General features: G+C 44.7%; 1 protein-coding gene and 1 long non-coding RNA gene across 9 annotated transcripts in view; one reads left to right on the top strand and one right to left on the bottom strand.

Annotated features, from left to right (window-relative positions):
• The window catches only part of TCF20 (transcription factor 20), a 173964-nt gene that overhangs the window by 68072 nt on the left and 87923 nt on the right, over window positions 1-17969 (top strand). The window lies entirely within an intron of this gene.
• Window positions 11510-17954, bottom strand: LOC149865949 (uncharacterized). Of its 3 annotated transcripts, none has more exons than XR_016441818.1 (3): window positions 17313-17954; window positions 15854-16052; window positions 11510-12972 (listed from the first exon to the last, which is right to left on the bottom strand). It is a non-coding gene; the product is annotated as an uncharacterized LOC149865949 (long non-coding RNA). The 3 variants fall into 3 exon arrangements; XR_016441817.1 differs by lacking the exon at window positions 11510-12972 and adding an exon at window positions 12982-14072; XR_016441816.1 differs by lacking the exon at window positions 11510-12972 and adding an exon at window positions 14082-15294.

Here is a 17969-nt window from a genome sequence, read left to right as displayed (position 1 = left end):
GGAGTTGATTTCTGCTGAACGCCAAGATGAAGAGACGACGCTCTCTCTCCCTCTTGCTCTCTCTCTCATTCTTTATACATCTATCTGTCTATATATATATATGTATAATCATTAGTAGTTTGGTTCTCTAATATATTCTCCTTTGTATAAACAAAGAAAGCAAAAACAGCTTCCCCAAGCCCCATAGTATTCAACCTACATGTTTGCTCCTCCCTCCCTCTTTTTCCCCCTCCCAGCACAATATTCTGTAGGACCCTGGCCTTAAACGGTGTGCTGGTTTTGATCAGTGCTTTAGAATACTGCAGCATAGTTTTAATTTTTAAGAGAATAGGATCATCAGGTCCCCACCCCCTGCCCTTCCACATTACTAGGCCTCTTCACAAAAAATGGGGACACCTTTACAATCTTAGCCTTTCCATTTTATGCTGATTATCTTACTATGAAATTAATTGGATCCTCAGGCAGGTCAACCAAGACTGGCAGGTGAGACTTAGACTGACACCTGCAAAAATCACCATCACTATTTTTTTTTTTTTGAGTGGGGGTGGGGATGAGGCATCTGATTGCAAAAAGAGTTTTGGGTGCTTGCTATACAGGGATTAGGATGGGGTGTAAAAAGGGAAGAATTACTCCTTCATGCATCATTTTAAAAGAATATATATTAACAAAAGTTTTGTGGGGACTGCTGTGTGCCACAGGCTGCCACCTCTTGCAAAAGTTTGCAGAATGTTCCCTTCTTCCCCCCTAGGTCTCTCCTGAGAACCCAAGCCTGTAGGATAGTTACAGCTTTCTAAATTGGTTATCATCATGACAGCATCAGGATTTGGAAACAGCTGGTATGTGCTTATAAGCTGTACTGGTACCTCTGATTCTACAGGCTTGTTCTCTAGAATCTCAGCTGTCATTTTTTTTTCTTCAAGCAAATCTCTAGTTGTTATGGTTGTGAAGAAAACCTCAAAAATGTGAAGGAAGTGTGACCAGTGCAGAGGGATCTATGTGAGCCTGCAGAGAGCAATAGCTTTGAGAGGTGTGAACAGCCCCTTTTGTCTCAGTGGTGGATTCACTCAAATGCCCAGGGATGATGATTCGAAAGTCAGCATTGCTAAGAATTTCATTTCATGTGCAAGAAAAGAGAAGGGGGATCAGAGATGTGCATGCCTTGTAAGTGACCATACATTTTGTTGCCATGTGTGGAAGACATTTGGGAGACACCATCCCCATCCTTTCCCTCCATGCACACAGTTCATAGGCATACTGAAGCCCCACCCAGCTAAGTACAAGAAACGTAGGGAGCACACATGATAGTATTTTGAGCAGCTACCTGTTCTCTGATGGTCATGCTCTCTTTTCAGTGATGCATGCAGTTGGAACTTATTTTCCCCACAAAACTTGGAAGCATACCACCACTTTTATTTCTCTCCCTCAATCTGACCTCTGTGTTATATTTAACAACAAAGATCTTTGCTTTGATCTAGCATTACTGTGAATGTACATCATCTTCATCTGAGGATGTTATTTTGGCACATATTGATCCATTTTTGAGCCCAGTGACTGGGTGGCAGCTAGTAGTTTCATAAATCTGGTGACAATCTGATACTGTAGAGCATAAATCATCTGTTGAAAGGACAACAGTGGTAGGACCTGTCAGCAAAACTTAAAAATCTGGGGGAGGAGGAGAAGTAGGACACTTCTTTGATTTTCCCCACCCCAGCACATGTACACCAATACGTTTTTAACCAGTTGTTTTGGCAAGGAGTTGGTTCATTTCTCCCAGTATAATTCATCCTGATTATACAATGTCAGATCCTTCTCATGTGAGCAATACTGCTGCATTGGGAGTAAGGGACTTTAGGACTCCATTTTCAAGTGCCCACTGATTTTTCTCTTTGATTGTCTTATTTTCTGTGTAGCCAGTTTCAGACACCTTGACCCTGCTTTTCAAAGGGGTGGAGTGTGGATGACTTCAGCTGGCTTCACTTGACACTCAGTCTATCTAAAAATGATGCCTTGGGCATGTTAAGCTGAGCACTTTAAAACTGGAGACTTGAAAATGTTGGTGCTTGCTATACAGGGATTAGGATGGGGTGTAAAAAGGGAAGAATTACCCTTCTGGCATTTTGGCCATTTTTTCACACAGTACTATTCAGTACAGACAGAATTGCTATTTAATCGAAGTTGTCATAATTGTCCTCCCCCAGTGTTCCTCTTGTGGTCCAATGACTAGGACATAGTACTGTAAGCCAGATCTGGGTCCTGTTCCTGTCTTACAGAGAGGTTGTGAGATCCCTGGACAAATTGCTGAACCTATTTGGGCCCTGGTTTTCTTACTGCAAAATGGGTATGATGATTGCTCATCTGTGTAAGGCACTCTGAGTTCTGTGAATGAAGTGCAGTACAAATGCTAAATATCAATATTGCTGCTTATTAATGTATGCCAGAATTTCCTCCCTGAGGGAGCAAAAGAGCCCTCACAATTGATAGAACTGAAATTTTGGCAAGTTTTGGGGAGGGGGTTAGCATAAAGCTAGCAGTGGGAAGTAATTTTAATTTAAACTGTCTTTTTCCTCTGCAGTTGGCTGGTTTTGTTTAAATGATTGGGTTTCAGGTGGCTTTATTTGCTTTTTGTGCTTAACTGAGGAACATTAATGGTTATCCTTGGTGACTTTCAGCTGGTGCCTCTGCACCCTAGCCCTTTTCCAGCCCTGTTTTCCCTTACCATCTTCTCCTTCTATTCATAATCTCCTGATGCCCAGCAGCAAGCCTTTAGGGTACATGCGCATGTGAGGAGAGCTCGAGTTGGGGAATTAATATTCCTGGAACATAACACCAGCAGCATGCACACGCTGAGGAGAATATTAGAGCTATTAGCGGTGGGAGTTAGGAGTGCATGCAATATCTAGATGGAGAATTCGGTGTGATTAATCTGCCTCTAAGCAGCAGCCTCCGGGCTCTGGGAATTCTGTGGCACGTTTGGAATCAGAACTTTTTTTAATTACCTTTCCGCATCAACAAAACAATTGCGGTGTGTGAAAATAAACCCGTTCATTCCTTGACCTGTCTCCTTTTTCTTTTTTTGGATGAGGTAACAGAGCTTGGATCCTGACTATTCACAATCCCACTAGCTCCCACAGCACTTTGCATTAGGTGTGTATGAGAGATGGGGTGTGTGTATGGGGGGAGGAGAGGGGAGGCTAGCTTCAGTGGCTTGGCTATATTCCAAGTCAGGTAATAATGACTTTGGGGACAACCTAAAGCCACCCTTGTTCTAGTTTCTGTTAGACTGATTTTCTTTTCCACGCTTGCTTAATGTTGCTGGGTATCTTGGGTGTTGCACAATGGCAGCCATGCTACCACAGTGGTTGCTTTTTGGGGCCAGATGAGTTGAAAGAGATTGTTAGGAGGAAAGGACTGGATGACTGAAGGTTTCCCTTAGGCTGTTAAGAGAAAATAGAACCTTGGAACATGGTCCATATAACAGTTTTGTCAAATCTGGGACCAAATAGGTGCTGGGAACAATACGGAAAAAACTTGGATCTTTCTGCTCCTGAATCATGCTATGGACCACCCCCCTCACCTCCCTAAGAGGAGAGGGGTTCTTTCCTTCAATAAAGACTATTTTACTAACATACTGGTATAAAACCCCACAGCCAGCTGGAGAAGAATTTCCCCATGACAAAAGTGTCAGGGGAAGACCTCCTCTGCACTCTGTTGTGAGCATTTGGACCTATTCCAAGATATGGGGTAGCCCATAGACAGCACGCCAGGAGCTCCCATCCATAAGAACAGTGGTACTCAATGTTTTGGCTCTGTGGGCCAGAACAGCAGCATGGTGCCAGTCCATGGACTGGATTGAGCCCCACACAGGCTCAGCTGGTCCCTGTATATCCAGATCTGGCCACATGCACTGAGATCGGCCTTGGTGTCCCACCTATCCCATCTGGCACTGTGCACCAGGATTGGGCCCTGCATGCTGGGATCAGGCCCTGGCACTCTGCCAGCTTTGAGCACCGTGATCAGACCCCATGCACTGGGATTGGGCCCCACATTACCCCCACCTGGTTCCACATGTCATGATCAGGCCCTGCATCTCCCTGTGTGCCTAATCTAGGGGGCAGGGCTCTGAACAGGTTCAGAAGTTTGGTGGTAGGAGAGTGGCGAATGTTCCCCTGCTGCTAAATTTTCAGACCCTTAGGGACATGGTTCCAGGAGCCAAATAGAGCCCATGGGCTGGAGGTCAAGCATTTTTATCTGTTCCTGACTTTGAGGGGTCATTCCAGCCCCTGCAGTGGCCCTGAATTCCTACAATGCAAAGGTTGCTTACTGCTTTCTTTTATCCCTACCCCAAGCTGGGATACATCTTTCTGTGTTGGGCCAAGGAACCTGGATTCCCTGTTACCCATGCATCTTCTGTGACACATAGTTGAGAAGTTCCAATTATGTTCTGTAGGGGCCAGTGGAAAATGTACCTGTTAGCCCAGGGGTTCTCATCCTTTTCAGATTCAAGGCAACACTCATTAGATTCAGAACCCTTCAGAAAATGACAGCTCTTAATTTTCACTAATTTTTTTGACTACGGAGCAATTTTTCTGTTGCAAAGAACTCAGAAAGCCCACAACAGGTCAGAATGTTTTTAACACTATGGGTTCCTCTTTGCTATCTCTGAATTTATCTTGTGAATCATATTTGCACATCTAACAGTGCTGACAGTGTATGGCACCCTGTAGCACTCTTAAAAAGATTTCAGGACACCCCAGCGTGTTACATCATCCTGGCTGAGAATCACCATGCTAGCCAGCTCTCTGCTAGGTTCTGGATCATTTCTCTTCCACTTCCAACTCCAGGCATAGTTCTTTCCTCTTCCTCCATGGAAAGAGGGTGTGGAGGACCAGCCACTCTTTGTTTCAGTCTTTTCCTTACCCCTTCCCCATCCCAGATGTGGTCTTTGCAGCTGGGAAAATGGATGGGTAGACTGTGAGGAATAGAATAGAAGCCGTTGGCCTCCTTTGGCTCTGCAGAGGTGCTCTTCCCTTAAAAAACAACAACAAAAAAACAAACCCCCCCCCCCGCTCCTCAATGTACCCTGCAGAGGTTCAGGAACACTGGCATCCCAGAGGAGTTTGTAGTTGCGTACTGCCAATCTGGGTAGTATGTAGGGCTGCTATGGGCCAGATGGTATTTTGAAGCACAAGACCTCTCTCTATGTGGACCACTAGATTGGATTCACCCTAGAGCCTGTTCCATGAAAGAGGCTGACAACCCTGTCTCTCTCCCTCGAATGGTACAATATAGGACTTGGAGGCTTACTCCAGACCATCTGAAGCAAATTAAAATGTCATGACCTATTATTCAAACCACCTTGTCATATTGGCACTTGAAGATCTATCTAAATACAACTGATTTTATGCAAGCAACATTGTTTAATTTTGCATTTCACAGGGCTCCCACAGTGACCCAAGACTTGCTTCTTTAGTTTCCTGGTTTTTATGCCCCAGCCCAATGTGGGTGTTTGTTGGTACTGCCTACCTTGCAGGAGAAGGTGTGCATGTAGAACAACTAAATAAAAGCAAATTTGAGAGGTTTTTTTTCTTCCCTTGGCAGTATTTGAAATTGGGTTGTATCCAATCCTTTGAAAACAAGATTTATCCCCTAAAATTGTCAGCCCAGTTCAGGTTGATGCTGCCCTATTACTTTGGGACTTGGTAAAGAGCCCTTGAAAATGTCAACCACTGTTTTATGGCTTTGATGGTGCTTGGTTCTTGGACAGTGCATGAATGTCACGATGCAGTAAGGGATGTGCTAAAGCTGTGCCTTTTCTCTTACTTATTTCACCCCTGCACCCAACCCCAGAGCAGGTAGAAGCTGGAAGTGCTGCAGGGAACAAATGCCTTAGTGTTGACTTCTGTCAGGCCTAGATCTACTCCAGGTGCATGGATACACTTTGTATCTGACCTGAGACACCTCCTGGAGTTCAGTCTAACATCTTCAGAGTTCTTTGCTAATGTTAATTAATATTATTTCAGTCCAGACTTCCAGCATTGCTCTGGCAACATCTTTGCTACTGCCCATCAGTCTTCACCTGTAGCCTCCTGTTAGATCACGCAGCCCAGTTCTGCTAATGCACCTTAGTCCTGACTTGCAGCATCCTCTGCTGTTCTTATCTTTCCCCCTAAACACTTTCCTCATAGTTTCAGTCCTGAGTCTCTCTGTGCACCCCAGCCCCCCACCCTAAGTTCACATTGGTCTTATCCTATAGTGCGTCCTCCTTACTGGAGGCTTGGTATCTTGCATGTAGTTCTGTCAATGCACTTCAACCCAGAGTGGGTTGCCAGGGTGGGTGCATGGCACAAAATGATCATGCCTTGTGCAGGCATGCATTTCTCTGCCTCACTCAAACCACTTTTGATTAGATATTTTCATGGTGAGGACAAGCTTTACTTGAGAAATATAAAGAAAGCACATTTTACACAAAAAGTGATTTCCTTGGCCAGCCATTTCCTGTATGCCTTTTGTTACTATTGCAGATATGTGTTTGAATAAGAGCCTTTCCCCCTCCCCTCTCCTATTCCTCCCTGTTCTTTCCTGCAGTGAAGTCACAATCCAGTGTTTGTAGACTCCATGTGATGTCAGAGACTCAGCCTTGTGACTTCACTTGCAGGCTCAGGCAGAAGGTGCAGACGGGCTGACAGAAGAAAAAAAGCCCCCTCCTCTTCCCTTCTCCCCCCCCTCCCCTTTGGTTTATAAAACCAGTAGCTGAGATAAATCGGAAGGGGGTGGGGAGAAGCAGCAGGGAAAGCTGAGAATGATGCCAGAAAGGTACAGTAAATTGGCTTTATGTCTCTCTTCTTCTTGAAAGTTTAGAGTGTAAAATTGCCCTGCAGAGGCCAGATCTTGCAGACCACACGCATGTGTGTGCCACCCAGTGACACTCTGGCTGTACGGTACATTGACGGTGTGTGTGTGTGCTTGTGCAGGGAGGGAGGTAGTGAGGGATGCAGGGTAGGGGCAGGGAAACAGCTTAATACCGTTTCTCAGAGGAACGCAGCTGGAGTCCTATTTGGCTGGTCACAGTGAGACTCTCTCTTGTCCGTTTCAAAGGCCCCAGCTGCTGGCTGTTCCCTGCATTCTGTCTTCAGCTTTGAAACCGACATAAATGGGTTATTGGGTTTGTGCGTGTGATTTTTTTTTTTCCCCCTGTGCGTAATTTTTTTTCTCTTCTTTTTGTTTTTTGTGGTTGTTTTTTTATTTTTTTTGCTTTGCAGGTTCGGAAAGGGTGGGGGCCTGGTATTTGAATGTGGTGGGTGTATGCCTAAGGAGGAAGAAAGGCAGGGCCTTAGGGTCACATTCTCAAGGGCTGCAAGAGATGATTTCCTTTTTAATATCTCCATCTTTTTAACTGACGACAGTACAATAGCAGCGTGGGCGCATCAGCAAAGAACTGCCTTAAAAAAGTGGGGGGGGGCTGGTTAACTTGCCCCTCCCTTCTTCTTTAGCAATTTTTTTTCTGTGTCCAATTTGCCTTTCATTTGAAATTTTGGACAAAGAAGAGGGCAGTGGGTGGGCTGCTTTGAGTTTTGTGATATAATGCGACTGGAGCGAGAGAGTAAAATGCAGACAATTAAGAAATGGAGCGAGGGTTTTGCTCATTCAGTCTGTTGAGGAAGCCGTCATTTTGTGTTAGTGTGCGTGTCTGGGGGAGGAAGGATGGGGAGAGAGTGACAGTGGAAGGATGTATGACATTGTGTTGTCTCTGTACTTGTTAAATGCACTCTCCGGGGACAAGGGACTTCAAAGGAAATCGTCAGACAAGGGGTCCTTCTAAAAATGACCCCACTGTGAATTGCATTTGACTAGGCTCTTATGGGCAAAGATGTTGTGATTTGTTCCACTCTTAAAATGAAGGGCTGGAGACAGAAAGTGCATGCAGGTGTTGGGCAAGCTCCTCTCTGCCACAGCTGTGCCAGCACACCTCAACCCAGTGACCAGCAGTGGCTCTGCTGTTCCACTCCTAGCCCCTCATTGGCAGAGCTGTATTACTGTCATCCTGAGAGTCTGCAGCATCCCCTGTCCTCTTGTCAATTCACTTCAGTTCTAATGACCTACAGCACCCCTTTTTTTTCTCACAACTGCTGGACCCTTGCAGTCTTCTGCCAGTGCATCTCAAGCCTGACGAATAGCACCCCCTGCAGTTACAGAGCCAGTCTTTTGTAGCACAGATGTATAATTAATCGTGCAGCACTTCTGCAGTTTAAACAGGCGTGTGAATTATTGGAAGAGACCCACCTACTGCATGGTTCTCAAAATATTTAATTCTACTGACCTCTGGGAAAGGCTCTGCTGACTAGAGTGTGGAAATACCTGTGCTAATGTAGCTTCAGTGGTGATATGAGTTATGATTTGAATCCACAGTTTCAGTAGTGAAAAGCTATTGGTCTAACTCAGTGCAGCAAAATTTCTTCCCTGCTCCCCACCTCTGGCTTGAAAGGACTTAAGTGGTCATTTGCATCTTTTTGTCCTTCTCATGGTTTTAAGGGTTCTTACTTGCAGCTCAGGGCATTTGTTAGCTTGATCTTTAACTTAAAAGTATTTTACATTCTTTAAATACCAAGAGTTATGTTGGTTCCTCTAAGCCATGACCGATTGCTAGCTGAATGGAGCCTGGTTTGTTCTCAGCCAGCTCTGAGGACAAAGTCCCCTTAGACATCCCCAGATCCCTTGCTTCTGCTGTTTCCTCCCACTAATGACAGAAGTGCAGCATTCTCTAGGTGGGGTTAAGTACTGTATTTGCTGTGAGTTGTGTGTGGGTGGAGCAGGGAGGGGAAGCAGTGTGAACTAGAGGGTAGAGAGGATAGTGGGGATGTAACCTAGCCAGTGTGATGCAGGAAAGGCCTTAAACCGTGTCTTGCTGTCTGGCACTGCTGGATTGTTCCATACAGTATATTCCTTTGGACTTTGTACAGACCTGTTTTAAATCACTGATGAGATTGGGTTCCCTCCACACTCTTTTTCTTTTCTCTAAATTCCCTTCAATTTGCTGAGAGCCATTACCCAGCACTGTAACCATATGTGCTGTAACTGCACAGAGCCTTACTGCATGTTGGAAAGTGACAGGGTTAAAACCTTTTCCTAAGCAAGGGAAAGGTCCCCAGGTGTCTTCCTTCACTCTCTTAATTGCAAGGAAGGAAGGAGGCAGACTCCAGCTGGGTATGAGACATTATCAAGAGGATAAAAGCATTGGGGTAAGGCACTGTCCCTCTGAGTAGGGGAAATTCTGGGCAGGAGGTGCCTGTACAGAAGGGGTGCCTGCGGCTGCTGGTAAAGGGGAATTTGAAATGATTTATTTTATTTCTCCTTGTTATGACAGCCCCTCTTTTTGCAAGCCCTGCTGCTTTTTTGTCTTTTCCCTTCAATCTTGAAGGGGAAAAAAAACCTTAACCACTAAAGAAACCCCCTAATTATTACCCCATGCTAGCTGGTGACTTACTGTTTCTCTAGGGATGTGAAGCTGGCTAATTCCTGATGCGATGGCTATCGTTTTTCTTCTACATTAGAGAAGCAAGCCAGCACTTTGATCTTGTAGAATGAATCCTATCATGAAAGTCTGGTAGCAGAGCTGGCATTTGGAAGCTGGCGTTTTTCCCCTTCTCTCAACTCTTGGTCTGCCTCTCCCCTGTAGTGGACTGGCTTGGATGTGGCTAGGATTCTATCCCACAAGTCATTACTGTGGAAAATCTTCATTCCCTATGGATCTGATATGTACTTTCTTCTCACTCCCATATTCATTAATACAATTGCCCCAAGTGCAGGTATATACCCGGTAAGTGCTGGGATTCTACACTTACTGATTTTTTTTTCTTTACCTTATTTTTAATTGCTAATGACGAAAGAATTTGTGCTGCACTTCTTTCCCCTCACCCCATGACAAATATGGATTTTTGGACCTTAAAATTGGTTAAGACCAGTGCAGAGTTGCTGAGGGAATAATTTAGCCTGAAGCACCTTTATTATTGCCGATGACGCATGAGAAAAAAAGACTCTAGCTCTGCTTTCAGAACCCTGGTGGAGATTGCAGTGCTGGAAGTTAAAAACCCAACATGGCACCTTCTTGCAGGTTTAAGTCTAAATGTTCCACAAGGATTTTGAAAACGTAACATATTTGTCCCTCAGCTGTGATTACCTTTTTCAGCAAAGGCTGAGAGGTCATGAGAGTCCCATGGTGCTAGTAAAGCCCTAAGCAGTTCACTTTTTCCATCTGCAAGAGAAACAATGATAGCCTATTAAAGAAATGCTTAAAAATTAATTCACTTAACTTCACTGGGCTGTTTTGTAGATTCTTTTGCACCTGGAAGTAGAGATTGCTGATGGTTTTATTAGGAACATGGGACTCTGATCCAACGGTAGGTCTACACACTTTAAAAATAAATGTTCTTACTCAGGTTAAGAACCAGTTACCTTACCTTCACTGCTATTTTAATTTGGGTTAGCAGCTTGAGTTCAAATCTATAGAGAAAATGGATTGATTTCTAGCTGTTAATGCATGTTAAAACCTGAGTCACCTTGTCTTTCCTGATGGTTTTTAACCCAAGCTGGCTAGCTTGAGTAAGCTAATCCAAGGTAAGAACACATTTTATGCAGTGTAAATATTGCTCCAAGTTGGTGTAGGGGTTCTTATGTTTTAAAAATGGGGTAATTCCAATTGCTTTTGTTTCTTGCCCCTATTTCAATTGCATTGTTTGTTAAACCTTTGGACTAAGGGATTAAATGCTTAGAGGCTTTGAACACAGCTTTGTTACTGCCTCTTACAGTTCTTGTGATATCAGGTATTAAAATCACTTAAATTCAAACTTGCTGGGATTTTTTTGGCAGGGCAGATGAGAAGTTAAGGCAAATAAATAATCAGAATGATATGACCCTTGTAGGAGGGGACGGGAGGGTACCAATGGTCCAGTAATTCATGGATTAGTAGAGCTACAAAACACTGCTATGCATGACAGAAGAATTGGAAGCTCATGAGATTTATTTTACCTTAAATCCTTTCTGAGTCCTCAGGCTACTCAGATGAGCCAAGATGCCTTCAGCATCCAACAGTCCTGGTCTATTCCCATTCACCTTATCTTACCTTCTGCCTCCTGCCACCACAAGCCTTTGTAGAGTGTTTTTTAACATGCCTGAATGTTTGTGGTTCTGTAGCAGCAGTGTGTCAGCTTGTATTCCAAAAGGTAAGTGACTTGGAGAACCAGCCTCAGTTCTTCCAAATCTTTCTTGGGGGTATTTTTTCTGCTAGATCATATGAGATTCAAAACAACTATTGCACACATCTGGGAAAAAGCCAACAAGGAGTGAAAATAGGAATCTAAATTGCAGTTGCCCCTAAAATTTAGGACTATGTCATGGGGGATTTAAGAAAGAAGAACATTTGTCAAATCTGGAAATTCTACTCCCTTCTGGACAGGATCCCCTGCTCCCTCCCCCTGCCCCACCAGAAAAAAAAAAAGAGGAAAGAAAACCCCTGTTAAAGGCTAACATATTACAAAAAAATTCTTTCCATAAAGCAAGTTCTGGCAAGAGAGAGTTGGTTTATGGTAAGACCATTTGAATTTTTTCCTTTTATAAATTTAGGTACATTTAGTGATTCAGATAATGAAGATTTATTGATGACCTTTTCTGCCTTGTTGGACAGTCTTGCCAGTGAACCATATATTTATGTGGCTTTCTATTTTTAATTCTCCCTCCCCTCCTCCTCATTTTGGATATCTGTGGAGAAATGGGATCCTTTATCTTTCAGAGTTCAGCATTTGTTGTTCATAATCCTTTTGCTGGAGTCATATCCCTTTGTCTGCAACATCAGAACTACTTCCACAGCAACCAATTCCAATATTGCAAGCAGAGGCTTCTAACAGGAGATGTAAAGAATAAGCAGCAGAAAATGAGCAGGTGTTAAGGAACAAAGATCATGTTTCCATGCAGAAGTTCTTTGCAACAAAGAAAGATGGAGGATGAGCCCTATCGAAATTCTAAGACAACAGAAACAGATTTGTCTCCTATGTTGATATTTCTTGACTTTCCTCCCATGATTCCTACATTCAACCACTTTTATCAGCTTCTCCTTGGATGTGCCTCAGGCTACTTCAGCCTGGCTGCTGAAATCTGGCTGTATGACTCGATGTGTGGTGTATGGAGATCCTCTTGTCTGGAGGAGAGCCATTCCCAAATGATGGCCAAGTCATGACTACTGGGTTGAGTGCTCTACACAGAATATTTCTGCGAGGCATTAGATTTCTTGAGTAGCGTCTTTGGGAGAAAATCCAGTCCTAGGGAATTAATGAAGGAGGAGCCCTTCCTGCATTTGCTCCAATATCCAGGGAGTGGTCTGATACTTCCTCCCTCTGCAGTGGGGCAAGATATACATAAAACTTTTTAGCTGAGGCACTCTACGGGAAGTAGAAGGGCTGGTGGGAATAGTGCTAGGAAATGTTAATGAATGCAGCCAGCCTGATGTCTTTCTTGGAGAGAGACAGACTAGCTGCTGTTGCTTTACTCTTGTCTAAAGAATTAGCTGTCCCACAGCGAGTGTAAGTTGCCATCCTTGATTGTGTGACCTGGAGGTGCCTGATCTCATTGTCCTCTTTTGTACTATCTGTCTTGAAGTTTTTTCTTTAGTGCCCATCCTCGTAGCATATGACCACTAGAGATAAAAGCTGTTCACGTGCATGGGAGAGTCTGTCTATGACATGAAACGGAATTAAGGGAGGAAGGTCCAGGCAGAGGTGCTGTTTTGAGAAGGGGGTTCAGTTAGTGTGCTTCAGAAGAATCTGTGCATTTGTTCCTGTGTGGAGACACGAGTCTCTACATGCTGCTTGTTCAGTACTCTTCATCAGCATTGAAAATGCTCATTCTTTAAAACTCCCCTCAAATAATCCCACCAGCTGCCTTCAGAGGTCCTGTCATTCTTACAGATGCCCGTGTACTTGTTTCCTGCAGCCAGGCAGATGGGATTGGGAAGTTAGTTGGTGATATTCTTTAGGATTTTTTTTTAAGAGACTGACTTAAATACTATTGAAAGGTACAGAATTAACAGCATCTGAAAGCCAGTATGTTCCAGCCACAGGAAAGAAAATGTCACTACCCTGTAAACCTCAATCCTGTCCTGGCACAATTGCCTTTAATGTAGAAAAGCAATAAACATAATTTGAATCCCGTTCCTCCTTGTAGGTTCTAGACAGTGCCTATGGCTTCTGAGAGTTGACTGTGAACACTGGCCAAGACAGAAAATATCCCACCTCACCCTTAATATAGCCGTCTGGAGTGGGATAATGATTCCTAGTAATTACTAACCTGTAGCTAGATCAGAACTATGAACACACTTCTCGTTTGTATACAAGTAAAAGGGATGTTTGCAGCAAAGGAGGAAGGATTGGAGAGTAACAAAGGGGCAAGATTTTTATTGTGGAGGTATCCTGCTGGCTCCCCAGCTATAGTTGTGTTGCATTAAATAGTGGGGAGTTAACTTTTTCTTATGTTGGAATAACAGTCAACTTACAGCACTTATTCTTAGAAGACATTTGAGAATTTACAACGGTGAGTAAAATTCCTTTTAAAATTGGGTCTAAGAGTTATTTTTGGGGGGCGGTCATATTTTTGGTTTTAATAAATTACATATTTTTAATATTTGAAAAGTAATTCCTATAAATCAGACTTAAAAAAATCTGATGTAGAGAGGGCTACTGATCTTGATCCTAGAATTGGATCTACACAAGCACTGAGTTACAGTAATGGAAGTCTGATGGCAGGATTGGGATATGAGTGTCTTAATGGGATTAATTTTTATTAGCTCTATCAAACATAATTATTTATGTTTTGGATTGGTTGTGGTCAAATTGTTATTCCAGAGATCATCCAGAATGTGAATTTCTTGCTTCTAAAATAAAGTGTAGTTTTTGGTTGTGAAGAAAAAGTACAAAAATGTGAACTAAATGTAAACTGATACTATATTCTCTTCCTGAGTCTGCAGGCATCCTAAAACAATTTCTTGGAGGGGTGAGCCTTGCCATTCAACTCCATAGTTTTTGTTAACTCTGAAATCAAAAGATAATGATATAAAATGAGTGTTGCTAACTGCATTATTGCTGGTCACTTTAGCAGGAACATAATTAAATGTGACAAATAGTGTTTTGGTACTTTTTTAATTAGGTGTCTTATGGATGAGCAGCAACTCTTATAATTTAAGACAGTGGGGGACAACTTTTTTTGGCAGGTGTCCCACAAATTAACCTTTATCCTCCCTGAGTGCCACACTGATCCTTCCTCCTCTGCTCAGTCTGTTTTCTGTTCCCTGTCCTATTTTCTCCCACTTTTTGCTTCCTGCTTGTGTATCTTGTCTGCTCTGCTTCCTGCCCCATCTCTTGCTGTGCTACCAGTCTCCTCTGCCATCCTTGCTTTAAGACATAGCATACCACATATAAAACTTAACATATATGACCTTTGTAACTTTTCATTAATAAAATTAGGTGGCCACTTATTTTGCTTCATTATATTAAACCAACTCTCACATGAACAGTGGTACATTTTTCCCATGGGCAGTTCTGGAACGGTAGTATATCAGGCATGTGCAAATTGACAGAACAAGTTCATTCTATGTTCAAAGTACATTTGCTGATTAATTGGTGTTACCAGCACCTAAAAACCTTATATTTCTGTTGTTGTGCTTGCCTTTGAAGTATCTAGCAGTGGCCACTGTTGGAGATAGGATATGGGATGCCATGTACCACAAGACTGGTTCAGTGTGGCAATTCTAATACTGCTATATTTTTTCATAATAAGTTTTTGTATTTAATATATTGCTGAATTTTTAAAAGTTGACTCTTAGATATTTAGTTTATCTTGTGTTTAGAAGTGCACATGCCTGTATGATTTTTATTTACATGGTGATGTATTTTTGTCTCTTACAATTCTTTTTCATATAAGCAACATTTAATGTATACAAAGATATTTATGCTGTGCTCTAAGTCAGCGGTGCTCAATCTTCTGTCCCCACAAATCAGATGAATGGTGCGGGCCTGGGCTGCCAGCCAGATCCCATGGGCAGGGTCAGCAGTCTGGACCAAATCCAGCACAGTGCTGGTGCACAGGGTCAAGCTGTGGGTGTGATTCCATGTGCCAGCTCTGCCCTGCACGATAGATCTGGCCATAGCAATTAATGCTGCTGCCAAATTTCCAAACCTGTGGGGAACTCCATAGGGTGGATGACATGGCCCAGTGGGCCAGAGTTTGAGCACTACTGCTCTATGCAATCTTACCCTAAAGGTTAAAAAAAAAAAAAAAAAAAAAATCATGAAATTGAGCCATGAGCTGCTTTTCACCCCTATGCCAGAGGCACAATTAACCAAATTTGAAATCCAAATCTGATCCATGTATCCCATCATTTCTGATTGCAGCTTGTATCATGCTTCTCCTTTCCCTGAATGCTTGAGGGAAAAGCACTGCTTAGAGCTGCATTTTTCAACCTGTGTGTTGTGACCCAGAAGTGGGTTGCAAGGATATATCAAAAGGGTCACAAACAAACTTAAAAACGGATTCTGCCTTAAAAGGAGAAAAAAACCCGCAGGAAACCGTGGCTTCTCTTGCAGGCCTGACAGATTTCCAGCCTGCAAAGGGCTGCTTAGGGCCCCCCATGCTCCACACTGCGCCCCCCTCCCCTCCCCACAAGGGTGCTGGGGCTGGGGGGCAGCGGGTCAGGAGGGGCACTGGGTTGCAACTGGCCACTGATGTTTACAAATGGGTCCTGGTAGAAAAAAATGTTAAGAACCACTGACTTACAGGATAGCCTGGAGGACATCCTACAGGGTTAGATAAATACCTGGGAGTAGTAAATTGTAATCTGGAAGGTGGTTTATGGAGAACACACCAGAAACAACTTCCTTTTGTATCCAGGGAGCTCTAATAACTTGATCACTTCTGTTGACCACAGTTGTAGCAGTCACATGAAGAGAAACATATGGCTCAGGTAGACAAGTCAGGTATCCAGTGCAGATCAGAGCCACTAATGCATTCTGTTCCTGGGGAGGGAGAGAGAGAAAGAACACTTACTAAGACAGCGCCTGTTTTTTGAGCTAGCTGCAGTTCTCAAATAGTTCACCTGGAGCATATTGTAGCCATCTATTCTGAGAGAGAGAATGCAAAGATCAGACTAGAAGCTTGGTACTAGAAACAATCAAGTCTGGTGTGTTGTGGGAGGCAAGACCTTCCTAGAAACTTCTGCTTCTGTGGTTGCCTATCTAGCAGCTGGGGATTCAGTCAGCCCCTGCTAATTTGCTAACTCAACTGACAAGTGGTGGGAGCAGGTATTACTATTACGTTATGGTTGCCTCCCTTAGCCTGTTGCTATCACTCCAGTATTATCTACGTTGAGCTTTAGCCTGTCTCATCTATGCCTCAGTCTCACCCAGCATTAGTTTTGACAGGGACTGTAGTGTAGTTTGCTTTTCTGCAGGTTAAGTCACCTACAAGGAAGTTGTCAGTGAAAGTGTTGTCCGAAGGTCTGTCTCAGCTCAGCCAGTTAAGCAATTCAGGGCTTTGCTGGCTGAGCTATAAGGAAGGGCCTGGTTCTGGAATAAGCTTTATTACAAGAGATGAAGGCTGTCTGAGGCTCATGGGAATGGAGCTGGGGGGAGGGGCAGTCATGGAAACTGTCATAGCTACTCTGCAAAGCTCCTGCCAGAGAGAGTTTTAAGTGATGTTCAAGCTTTCTCTGCCCAACACTTAAAGCATTTCAGGCTGCCACGCTCCTACATTTTCACGTGAAAAGCTCTGAGTGGCAGATGGAGGAAGCTGGAGTGTCATACAAAGCTCCCTTCCCTGGCATGTAGTTTCAACATAAAAGAGTTGAGATGAGCTGACAGGCTCTGCATCCCCCTTCCCCAGCTGGTCCCTTCACCAGCATCCATGTTTCAGCCCCTGCCTACACTTATACCATGATTTAAAAGGAAGGGAAAAAAGCCTGAGGCCTACAGATGCACACAGCAAGTTGTTCAGGTGGGAAAGTGCATGTGGTTTTCAGTCTAAGATGTGTGCACGAAAAAAATTAAAAAATAAAAAGTTACAATCATAGAAAACTCAGGGGAGGGGTGAAGGGACCTGGGGCAGTTTAGGCTGCCCCCCTGCTCCAAGCAGAACCAGGCCCAGCCCTGTCACCCTAGCCAAGGCTTGCAGTGGGGTCTTGGAAACCTCCAGGGATGGGAGAGCCCACTACCTCCCTGGGTGCCCTGTTCCCGTGCTTTTTTACTCTCCTCGTGGGGAAGTTTCTTCTGACTTCTAACCTGAACTTCCCCTGCCGCAACTTGCGTCGGTTGCTCCTTGTCCTGTCACCTGCCACCACTGAGAGCAGTCCAGCTCCAGCCTCTTCGCGACCCCCTGCACTGCAGGGAGTCGAGGGCTATTAGTGAAGCCCCTCAGCTCGGTCTTCTCCGGATGGAACGAGCCCAGGGCCCTCGGCCCGGCCCGGCCCGGCCCGTCCCTGCTGCTCCTCAGGGGAGGGCTGGGGCGGGCCGCTGCTGCACCGAGCCGAGGCGCAGGCCGGGAGCAGGACCGCGCAGCCTCTTCTCGGTGGCGCTTCAGTGCCGGGGAGAAGACTCCTGGGGGGGCTGGAGCCGCCGCCCGAGCTCGGTCAGGGCCGCGGGGAGCTTCACCCGCTCGTGTGCCTCTGCTGCGTTTTGCTGGGGGGGAGGGGGCAGCCGCCCCGTCACCGCCCGGGAGCTGAGGCGCGTGGCAGCCAGTCCTGTCCCGTCTGGGCAGGGCGGCGGCGCACTCGGCTGGGGGAGGGGCGTCCTCAGAGGAGGAGAAACTGAGGCGCGGCTCTCCGGCCACGGCAGGCTGCATGAGTGGAGAGAGGGAAGTTCCCCCACTCAAGCCTGTCGGCTCCTACATCCCCCCGGCTCCCGCCACCACTGGGCGCTGCCCCTTTAAACGGGCGGCGG

This window comes from Crocodylus siamensis, chromosome 4 (assembly GCF_052110815.1).
Source record: "Crocodylus siamensis isolate JL-2025a chromosome 4, ASM5211081v1, whole genome shotgun sequence".
Classification (NCBI taxonomy): domain Eukaryota; kingdom Metazoa; phylum Chordata; order Crocodylia; family Crocodylidae; genus Crocodylus; species Crocodylus siamensis.
The sequence above is the reverse complement of the archived record's forward strand: the minus strand, read 5'-3'. Positions and strand labels throughout refer to the sequence as shown.